Source organism: Monodon monoceros, unplaced genomic scaffold, assembly GCF_005190385.1.
Source record: "Monodon monoceros isolate NGI ecotype Baffin Bay Population unplaced genomic scaffold, NGI_Narwhal_1 Super_Scaffold_21, whole genome shotgun sequence".
Taxonomy (NCBI): Eukaryota; Metazoa; Chordata; class Mammalia; order Artiodactyla; family Monodontidae; genus Monodon; species Monodon monoceros.
Genome location: NW_021703778.1, coordinates 139,508,814 through 139,520,921, shown reverse-complemented (window position 1 = coordinate 139,520,921; position 12,108 = coordinate 139,508,814). Strand labels below are relative to the sequence as shown.

General features: G+C 37.8%; 1 protein-coding gene across 1 annotated transcript in view; it reads right to left on the bottom strand.

Moving 5' to 3' along the window:
* GPHN (gephyrin) overlaps positions 1 to 12,108 on the bottom strand; it is a 619,699-nt gene that overhangs the window by 365,353 nt on the left and 242,238 nt on the right. The gene's annotated exons all lie outside the window — the stretch shown is intronic.

Below are 12,108 nucleotides of genomic sequence, written 5' to 3'. Positions count from 1 at the left end.
CACCCCTCTAAGTGGTCACAGAACACCGAGCTGATCTCCCTGTGCTATGCGGCTGCTTCCCACGAGTTATCTATTTTATATTTGGTAGTGTATATATGTCCATGCCACTCTCTCACTTCATCACAACTTACCCTTCCCCAACCCCGTGTCCTCAAGTCCATTCTCTACGTCTGCGTATTTATTCCTGTCCTGTCCCAGGTTCTTCAGAAGCAGGTATATATATATATTTTTTTTTTTTCAGATTCCATATATATCTGTTAGCATATGTTTTTCTCTTTCTGACTGACTTCACTCTGTATAACCTCTAAGTCCATCCAGCTAACTACAAATAACTCAATTTCGTTTCTTTTTATGGCTTAGTAATATTCCATTGCATATATGTGCCACATCTTCTTTATCCATTCATCTGTCGAAGGAGACTTAGCTTGCTTCCGTGTCCTGGCTATTGTAAACAGAGCTGCAATGAACATTGTGGTACATGACTCTTTTTGATTTATGATTTTCTCAGGGTATATGCCCAGTAGTGGGATTGCTGGGTCGTGTGGTAGTTCTACTTTTAGTTTTTAAAGGAACCTCCACAATGTTCTCCACAGTGGCTGTATCAATTTACATTCCCACCAATAGTGCAAGAGGGTTCCCTTTTCTCCACATCCTCTCAAGAATTTACTGATTGTACATTTTTGATGGTGGCCATTCTGACCTGTATGAGGTGATACCTCACTGTAGTTTTGATTTGCATTTCTCTAATGATTAGAGATGTTGAGCATACTTTCATGTTTGTTGGCAATCTGTATAACTTCTCTGGATAAATGCCTATTTAGCCTTCTGCCCATTTTTGGATTGGATTTTTTGTTTTTTTGATACTGTGCTGCATGAGCTGCTTGTAAATCTTGGAGATTACTGCTTTGTCAGTTGTTTCATTTACAAATATTTTCTCCCATTCTGAGGGTTGTCTTTTCATCTTATTTATGGTTTCCTTTGCTGTGCAAAAGCTTTTAAGTTTCATTAGGTCCCATTTATTTTCATTTTTATTTCCATTTCTCTAGAAGGTGGGTCAAAAAGGATCTTGCTGTGATTTATGTCATAGACTGTTCTGCCTATGTTTTCCTGTAAGAGTTTGATAGTGTCTGGCCTTACATTTAGGTCTTTAATCCATTTTGAATTTATTTTTGTGTATGGTGTTAGGGAGTGTTCTAATTTCATTCTTTTACATGTAGCTGCCCAGTTTTCCCAGAACCACTTATTGAAGAGGCTGTCTTTTCTCCACTGTATATTCTTGCCTCCTTTATCAAAAATAAGGTGACCATACGTGCATGGGTTTATCTCTGGTCTTTCTATCCTGATCCATTGATCTATATTTCTGTTTTGTGCCAGTACCATACTGTCTTGATTACTGTAGCTTTGTAGTAGAGTCTGAAGTCAGGGAGCCTGACTTATTATTACTGCGAATCAGGGAGCCTGATTCTTCTAGCTTCATTTTTCTTTCTTAAGATTGCGTTGGCTATTTGCAGTCTTTTGTGTTTCCACACAAATTGTGAAATATTTTGTTCTAGTCTGTGAAAAATGCCATTGGTAGATTGATAGGAATTGCACTGAATCTGTAGATTGCTTTGGATAGTATAGTCATTTTCACAGTGTTGATTCTTCCAATCCAAGAAAACGGTATATCTCTCGATCTGTTTGTATCATCTTTAATTTCTTTAATCAGTGTCTTACAGTTTTCTGCATACAGGTCTTTTGTCTCCTGAGGTAGGTTTATTCCTAGGTATTTTATTCTTTTTGTTACAATGATAAATGGGAGTGTACCCTTAATTTCTCTTTCAGATTTTTCATCACTAGTGTACAGGAATGCAAGAGATTTCTGTGCATTAATTTTGTATCCTGCTACTTTACCAAATTCATTGATTAGCTCTAGTAGTTTTCTGGTAGCATCTTTAGGATTCTCTATGTATAGTATCATGTCATCTGCAAACAGTGACAGCTTTACTTCTACTTTTCGGATTTGGATTCCTTTTCTTTTTCTTCTCTGATTGCTGTGGCTAAAACTTCCAAAACAATGTTGAATAATAGTGGTGAGAGTGGACAACCTTCTCTTGTTTCTGATCTTAGAGGAGACAGTTTCAATTTTTCACCATTGAGAACAATGTTGGCTGTGGGTTTGCCACATGTGGCCTTTATTATGTTGAGGTAAGTTCCCTCTATGCCTAATTGCTGGAGGGTTTTTATCATAAATCGGTGTTAAATTCTGTCGAAAGCTTTTCCTGCATCTATTGAGATGATTATATGTTTTTTCTCCTTCAATTTTTTAATATAGTGTATCACATTGATTGATTTGTGTATATTGAAGAATCCTTGCATTCCTGGGATAAACCGCACTTGATCATGGTGCATGATCATTTTAATGTGCTGTTGGATTGTTTGTTAGTATTTTGTTGAGGATTTTTGCATCTGTGTTCATCAGTGATATTGGCCTGTAGTTTTCTTTTTTTTGTGAAATCTTTGCCTGGTTTTGGTATCAGGGTGATGGTGGCCTCGTAGAATGAGTCTGGGACTGTTCCTCCCTCTGTTATATTTTTGAAGAGTTTGAGAAGGATAGGTGTTAGGTCTTCTCTAAATGTTTGATAGAATCCGCCTGTGAAGCCATCTGGTCCTGGGTTTCTGTTTGTTGGAAGATTTTTAATCACAGTTTCAATTTCAGCGCTTGTGATTGGTCTGTTTATAGTTTCTATTTCTTCCTGGTTCAGTCTCGGAAGGTTGTGCATTTCAAAGAATTTGTCCATTTCTTCCATGTTGTCCATTTAATTGGCATATAGTTGTTATAGTAATCTCTCATGATCCTTTGTATTTCTGCAGTGTCAGTTGTTACTTCTCCTTTTTCATTTCTAATTGTGTTGATTTGAGTCTTCTTCCTTTTTTTCTTGATGAGTCTGGCTAATGGTTTATCATTTTGTTTATCTTCTCAAGGAACCAGCTTTTAGTTTTCTTGATCTTTGCTATTGTTTCCTTCATTTCTGTTTCATTTATTTCTGATCTGATCTTTATGACCTCTTTCCCTCTGCTAACTTTGGGGTTTTTTGGTTCTTCTCTCTCTAATTGTTTTAGGTGTAAGGTTAGATTGTTTATTTAAGATGTTTCTTGGTTCCTGAGGTAGGATTGTATTGCCACAAACTTCCCTCTTAGAATTGCTTTGCTGCATCCCATAGGTTTTGGGTTGTGGTGTTTTCATTGTCATTTGTTTCTAGGTATTTTTTGATTTCCTGTTTGATTTCTTCAGTGATCTCTTGGTTATTTAGTAGTATACTGTTTAGTCTCCATGGTTTGTACTTTTTATAGGTTTTTTCCTGTAATTGATATCTAGACTCAAAGTGCTGTGGTCGGAAAAGATACTTGATATGATTTCAATTTTCTTAAATTTACCTAGGCTTGATTTTTGTCCCAAGGTATTACCTATCTTGGAGAATGTTCCATGAGCACTTGAGAAGAAAGTGTATTGTTTTTGGATGGAATGTCCTAAAAATATCAATTAAGTCCATCTTGTTTAATGTATCATTTAATGCTTGTGTTTCCTTATTTATTTTCATTTTGGATGATCTGTCCATTGGTGAAAGTGGGGTATTAAAGTCTCCTACTATGATTGTGTTACTGTCGATTTCCCTTTTTATGGCTGTTAACATCTGCCTTATGTATTGAGGTGCTCCTATGTTGGGTGCATAAATATTTACAATTGTTATATCTTCTTCTTGGATTGATCCCTTGATCGTTATGTAGTGTCCTTCTTTGTCTCATGTAATCATCTTTATTTTAAACTCTATTTTGTCTGATATGAGAATTGCTACCCCAGCTTTCTTTTGATTTCCATTTTCATGGAATATCTTTTTCCATCCCCTCACTTTCAGTCTGTATATGTCCCTCGGTCTGAAATGGGTCTCTTGTAGACAGCGTATGTACGGGTGTTGTTTTTGTATCCATTCAGCCAGTCTACGTCTTTTGGTTGGAGCATTTAATCCGTTTACATTTAAGGTAGTTATTGATATGTATGTTCCTATTACCATTTTCTTAACTGTTTTGGGTTTGTTATTGCAAGTTTTTTCCTTCTTTTGTGTTTCCTGCCTAGAGAAGTTCCTTTACCATTTGTATTAAAGCTGGTTTGGTGGTGCTGAATTCTCTTAGCTTTTCCTTGTCTGTAAAGGTTTTAATTTCTCCGTCAAATCTGAATGAGATCTTTGCTGGGTAGAGTAATCTTCGTTGTAGGTTTCTCCCTTTCATCACTTTAAATATGTCCTGCCACTCCCTTCTGGCTTGCAGAGTTTCTGCAGAATCAACTGTTACCCTTATGGGGATTCCCTTGTATGTTATTTGTTGTTTTTCCCTTGCTGCTTTTAATATTTTTCCTTTGTATTTGATTTTCCATAGTTTGATTAATATGTGTCTTGGTGCTTTTCTCCTTGCATTTATCCTGTATGGGACTCTCTGTGCTTCCTGGACTTGATTATTTCCTTTCCCATATAAGGGAAGTTTTCAACTATAATCTCTTCAAATATTTTCTCAGACGCTTTCTTTTTCTCCTCTTCTTCTGGGACCCCTATAATTCCAATGTTGGTACATTTAATGTTGTGCCAGAGGTCTCTGAGACTATCCCCACTTCTTTTCATTCTTTTTCTTTATTCTGTTCTGTGGTAGTTATTTCCATTATTTTATCTTCCAGGTCACTTATCTGTTCTTCTGTCTCAGTTATTCTGCTACTGATTCCTTCTAGAGAATTTTTAATTTCATTTATTGTGTTAGTCATCATGGCTTGTTTGCTCTTTAGTTCTTCTAGGTCCTTGGTAAATGTTTCTTGTATTTTCTCCATTCTGTTTCCAAGAGTTTGGATCATCTTTTCTATTATTACTCTGAATTCTATTTCAGGTAGACTGCCTATTTCCTCTTCATTTGTTTGGTCTGGTGGGTTTTTACCTTGCTCCTTCATCTGTTGTGTGTTTCTCTGTCTTCTCATTTTGCTTAACTTACTGTGTCTGGGGTCTCCTTTTCTCAGGCTCCTGGTTTGTATTTCCCATTGTTTTTGGTGTCTGCCCCCCATAGCTACGGTTGGTTCAGTGTGTTGTGGAGACCTCCTGGTGGAGGGGACTGGTGCCTGTGTTCTGGTGGATGAGGCTGGATCTTGTCTTTCTTGTGGGCAGGGCTGCGTCCAGGTGTGTGTTTTGGGGTGCCTGTGACCTTAATATGAGTTTAGGCAGTCTCTCTGCTAATGGGTGGGGTTGTGTTCCTGTCTTGTTAGTTATTTGGCATAGAGTGTCCAGCACTGTAGCTTGCTAGTCGTTAAGTGGAGCTGGGTCTTTGCATTGAGATGGAGATCTCTGGGAGAACTTTTGCCATTTGATATTATGTGGAGCCGGGAGGTCTCTGGTGGACCAATGTCCTGAACTCAGATCTCCTACCTCAGAGGCACAGGCCTGACAACCGCCCAGAGCGCCAAGACCCTGTCAGTCACACGGCTCAGAAGAAAAGGGAGAAAAATGGAAAGAAAAAAGAAATGAAAATAAAATAAAATTAATATTAAAAAATTACTAAAAATAAAATAATTAAAGTTATTAAAAAATGAAAAAAAAAGAATGAAAGAAAGAAGAGAGGAACCAAACCAAAAAATAAATCCACCAATGATAAGAAGCACTGAAAACTATAGCAAAAAAACGAACCAAAAAAATGGACAGACAGACCTTAGGACAAATGGTAAAAGCAAAGCTATACAGATAAAATCACACAAAGAAGCATACATATATATACACACTCACAAAAAGAGAAGGAAAAACATATATATTTTTTAAAAAAAAGGAAGAGAGCAACCATAGGAGTAAACAAATCTACTGATGATAAGAAACTCTAAGTACTAAACTAAGATAAACATAAAACCAGAAACACATTAGACGCAAAAAGCAAACCCCAAGACTACAGCTGCTCCCAAAGTCCACCGCGTCAATTTTGGAATGATTCCTCATCTATTCAGGTATTCCAGAGATGCCAGGTACATCAATTTGATTTAATCCACCGCATGGAGATTTAATCCACTGCTCCTGAGGCTGCTGAGAGAAATTTCCCTTTCTCTTATTTGTTCGCACAGGCCCTGGGGTTCAGTTTTGGATTTAGCCCCGCCTCTGCATGTAGGTCGCCTGAGGGCGTCTGTTCTTCGCTCAGAGAGGATGGGGTTAAAGGAGCAGCTGATTAGGGGGCTCTGGCTCACTCAGGTCGGGGAGAGGGAGGGGTATGGAATGAGGGGTGAGCCTGCGGTGGCAGAGGGCGGCGTGACGTTGCACCAGCCTGAGGCATGCCGTGCATTCTCCCAGGGAAGTTGTCCCTGGATCCCAGGACCCTGGCAGTGGCGTGCTGCACAGGCTTCCAGGAAGGGACATGTGGATAGTGACCTGTGCTTGCACACAGGCTTCCTGGTGGCGGCAGCAGCAGCCTTAGCATTTCATGCCCGTCTCTGGTGTCCGAGCTGATAGCCGGGGCTTGCGCCTGTCTCTGGAGCTCATTTAGGTGGTGCTCTGAATACCCTCTCCTTGCGCTCCCCGAAACAATGGTCTCTTGCCTCTTAGGCAGTTGCAGGCTTTTTCCCGGACTCCCTCCCATCTAGCTGTGGTGCACTAGCCCCATTCAGGCTGTGTTCACACAGCCAACCCCAGTCCTCTCCCTGGGATCTGACCTCTGAAGCCTGAGCCTCAGCTCCCAGCCCCCACCCACCCCAGCAGGTGAGCAGACAAGCCTCTCAGGCTGGTGAGTACTTGTCGGCACCGATCCTCTGTGCGGGGATCTCTCTGCTTTCCCCTCTGCACCACTGTTGCTGTGCTCTCCTCCGCGGCTCTAAAGCTTCCCCCCTGCCCATCAGCCGTGTTCACCAGTGAAGGGCTTTCCTAGTGTGTGGAAACTTTTCCTCCTTCACAGCTCCCTCCCAGAGGTGCACGTCCCATCCCTATTCTTTTGTCTCTGTTTTTTCTTTTTTCATTTGCCCTATCCAGGTATGTGGGGAGTTTCTTGCCTTTGCGGAAGTCTGAGGTCTTCTGCCAGCGTTCAGTAGGTGTTCTGTAGTTGTTCCACATGTAGATGTATTTCTCATGTATTTGTGGTGAGGAAGGTGATCTCCACGTCTTACTCCTCCACCATTTTGAAGGTCTCCCCCACTTAAAAGCTTTTGCATAGCAAAGGAAACCATAAACAAGGTAAAAAGACGGCCCTCAGAATGGGAGACAATATTTGCAAATGAAGCAACTGACACGGGAATAATCTCTCAAATATACAAACAGCTCATTGACCTCAATATCAGAAAAACAATCAAAAAATGGGCGGGAGACCCAAATAGACATTTCTCTAAGGAAGACACACAGATGGCCAAGAGGCACGTAAAAAGATACTCAACATCACTAATTATTAGAGAAATGCAAATCAAAACTACAGTGAGGTATCACCTCACACAGGTTAGAACAGGCATCATCAGAAAATCTACAAACAACAAATGCTGGAGAGGGTGTGGAGAAAAGGGAACCCTCTTGCACTGTTGGTGGGAATGTAAACTGATACAGCCATTATGGAGAACAGTATGGAGGTTCCTTAAAAAGCTAAAAATAGGACTACCATATGACCCAGCAATCCCACTACTGGGCATATACCTGAGAAAACCATAATTAAAAAAGACACACGAAGCCCAATGTTCACTGCAGCACTATTTACAATAGCAAGGACATGGAAGCAACTTAAATGGCCATCGACAGATGAATGGATAAAGAAGATGTGGTACATATACACAATGGAATATTACTCAGCTATTAAAAGGAACGAAATTGGGTCATTTGTAGAGACGTGGATGGACCTAGAGACTGTCATACAGACTGAAGTAAGTCAAAGAGAAAAACAAATATTGTATATTAACACATATATATTGAATCTAGAAAAATGGTGCAGATGAACTTATTTGCAAAACAGAAATAGACATACAGACATAGAGAACAAACGTATGGACACCAAAAGGGGGAAGCAGGGGGGAGGGGGTGTGAGATGAACTGGGAGATTGGGATTGACATGTATACACTGCTATGTATGGAACAGAGTAACTACTGAGAGCCTGCTGTATAGTGCAAGGAACTCTACTCAATGCTCTTTGGTGACCTAGATGGGAGGGAAATCCAGAAGGGAGGGGATATGTGTATACATATGGCTGATTCACTTCTCTATACAGCAGAAACTAGCACAACATGATGAAGCAACTATACCTCAACAGAGTAAAAAACAAAACAAGACAAAACAGACATATGACCAATAGTTTGAGAGCAATTCAACATTAGGTATTCAATATATTTCAATCAGAACAAACAGGGCTTTGGAAACAGGAGAGAGAACCATTTATCACATTAGTATACTAGGTCCCCAAAGTTGTTAAAAACAACTGAGAAACAACATTCACACATAGAACACACTGCTACAGTATTTACACTTTGCTCAATTTGTGCGTGTGTGTTACTTGTACCATCATTCCTTTTCTACTATAGATACATTTAGATTTCTAAGTCTAGGGTGGTATACTGTGGCCCATTGCTAAAGAACTCCGCAAGGTAAGGACAAATCTGCTCATCCCATGAGATAATTGCAAGAATATTTATCCCATTTTATATAAAGAGATATCACACTAAATTTATGAGATATTTATATGACTAGCCTGATAACAATCAAAGTTCAGTAAGATTCCAGATTACAGAATCAATGTAGCCAATAGAAATATAGAAAAATGCTGCTTCCAAGGTTGAACATTTGGAATAACAATATATGTGTGGATTTGTTTACATACTAAAGATATAACAAGATCTAAGAGAAAAGGGGATGATGGCATCTTCTTCTTCGACCTTTAACCTTAAGATTCTTGAATCTCAATGGAAAACAGTCAATATAAACTCTTGCTTCAGGGAAGCTAATTTTTTTAATGATTAATTAAAATCTTTATAGAACAAAAAAGATTGTTCTATTGTTTGTTTATAGAACATATTTGTTTTATTTTTCTAATTTTTTTTTTCCTGAAGAGTATACTTTCCATACTTCAATGAGGTAATGGAAAATAATATTAGAATGAACAGCTGGGATGCTAAGAAGGCAAACATAAATGTTTATTAGAATATGGTTTTATTTTTGTTATCACTACTGGTACTCTTTCCATTCATTATCCCCTATTCATATGCTTTACCAATGTATTTTGTTCTTCTATAGTAAGAGATTTGTTTAATTAGTACTGGTAGATGGTAGTAATAAAACTCTGGTCTCTATAGATTCCCAGCTCTTGACCCATTTTTACCATGGTTTCAGAGGGCTCTTTTCTTGTCTTACATTCTTTCTCTCTCTGTATCTAATTCTTTATATCAACTTTCTCTCTCAAGAACTCCTAAATCTTTTATCCAACTCAGGCTATTTCATTAGAGTAATAAGGCACTATGTTCTTACCATGGTCCATGATTTACATTTCTTGTAAAATTACATCCAAAAGTATATACCTATGAGGATCTTCTGGAGAGACAAGGGTCAAGGTATCCATAACCTCCAAAAAATTAAATATAACAGCTCTAGCAGGTCACACAATATTCACACACATTCAGGCAGTAATGATATATCACTTAGTAAACAGTGTAAAGGTGAATATGCATCCAGATTACATAATTTAGTATTTCTTGGCTGTCTTATTTCCTAATCCCAGTTCATCCTGATCTGCTTCAAATACACTAAGACCAGGAATGGTAAAACTAATTATACACACTTAAGGTCTATATTAGGGTCTATTATATTTAAGGTCTATTATTACTTACCAATCCTTTTACATTTTCTCACTATTTAGCCCATCCCATGGATTAGGCTTACTTAAGAAACTTTATTTGTGTGAGCTCATAATCTTTTTTTTTTTAAAGAGCTTTATTGAGATACAGTTCACATATCATAAAGCTGTATATTTAAAGTATACAGTTCATTGGTTGTTAATAAATTCACAAGGTTGTGCAACCATTACCATAATATAATTTTAGAATTTACCAACATTCCAAAAAGAAACCTGGCAAACATTAGCAGTCACTACTTCTCAGACTGGGAGGGCCCAAGCAACCACAAATTTACCTTCTGTCTCTACAGATTTGCCTATTCTAGACATTCACACAATTGGAGTCATACAACATGTGGTCTTTTGTGACTGGCTTCTTTTACTTACCATAGTGTTTTTAAGACTCACACATGTTGTAGCAAATTACCAACACATAACTCTACTTTTCTTTTCAAAAAGTTTTTTATTGTGATGAAATATTTATATAATAAACCCTGCCATCTTAACCATTTTTAAGTGCACAATTCAGTGACACAGTGGCATTAATTTCATTTACAATGCAGTGCAACTATCATGACTATCTCTTTTCAAAACTTTTTCATCACCCCAAACAAATCAAAATTATTGATTCAGTGTTTGCTTGGCTGCTATAAACCTCTGACTATTTTCTGAAACAGAGCTCTGAAAAAGTTGATGCTAACAGTTGTTGCTTGTTTCTCGTTTCTTTGTTATTTTAAAGATTTTTTTTTGATGTGGACCATTTTTAAAGTCTTTATTGAATATGTTACAATATTGCTTCTGTTTTATGTTTTGTTTTTTTGGCAGTGAGGCACATGGGATCTTCGCTCCCCGACCAGGCATCGAACCTGCACTCCCTGCATTGGAAGGCGAAGTCTTAACCACTGGACTGCCAGAGAATGCCCTGTTTTTGTTTTTTCAGAGGAATAATTCTATTCTTTTAATTGAAGTATAGATGATTTATAATATTCTGTTAGTTTCAGGTATATAGCAAAGTGACTCAGTTATATACACTTTTTTCAGCTTATTTTCCATTATACTTTATTACAAGATATTGAATACAGTTCCCTGTGCAGTAAATCTTTGTTGCTTACCTATTTTATGTTTAGTAGTTTGTATCTATTAATACCATACTCCTAATTTATCCCTCTTCCCCCTCCCTTTCCCCTTTGGTAACCATAAGTTTGTTTTCTATGTCTGTGAATATGTTCCTGTTTTCTATATTTATTCATTTGTATTATTTTTAAAATTCCACATGTAAGTGAAATCATGTAATATTTGTTTATCTCTGTCTTACTTGTCCGAGTATGATATTCTCTAGGTCCATCTATTTTGCTGCAAATGGCAATATTTCATTCATTTTTATAGCTAATTAATATTCCACTGTGTATATATATATACCACATCACCTTAAAACAATTGTCTGTTGATGGACACCTGGGTGGTTTCCATGTCTTGGCTATTGTAAATAGTGCTGCTATAAACATTGGAGTGCATACAGATTTTTGAATTAGAGTTTTCAACTTTTCTGGATATATGCCCAGGAGTGGAATTGGTGGATTATATATGGCAGCTCTGTTTTTAGTTTTTAAGGAAACTTCATACTTTTTTCTATAGTGGCTGCACCAATTTACTTTCCTACCAACAGTGTATGAGGGTTCCCTTGTCTCCACACCCTCTCCAGCATATATTATTTGATGATAGCCATTCTGACTAGAGTGAAGTGGTATCTCATGGTTTTCACTTGCATTTCTCTAATAAGCAATGCTAAGCATCTCTTCATGTGTCTCTTGGCCATATGTATGTCTTCTTTGGAGAAAGGTCTATTTAGCTCTTCTGTTCATTTTTCGATTAGCTTTTTTATTGTTGTTGCTCTGTACTAGCTTATTTAAGTGATCGTCAATTCTTTTTAGAAATTTGCCTTTCCTATTGTGATATTCCCTTTCCTAGAGATTCATGCTTCTTCTCTATTTAGAGAAGACCTTTCAATATTTCTTTTAGGGTACATTTACTATTGCTGTCTTCTTTTAGTTTTTGTTTGTCTGAGAAATTCTTTTTTTTTTAAACTTTTTATTTTATATTGGAGTATAGCCGATTAACAATGTTGTAATAGTTTCAGGTGCACAGCAAAGGGACTCAGCAATACATATACATGTATCCATTCTCCCCCCAAACTCCCCTTCCACCCAGGCTGCCACATAACATTAAACAGAGCTCCCTGTGCTACACAGTAAGTCCTTGTTGGTTAT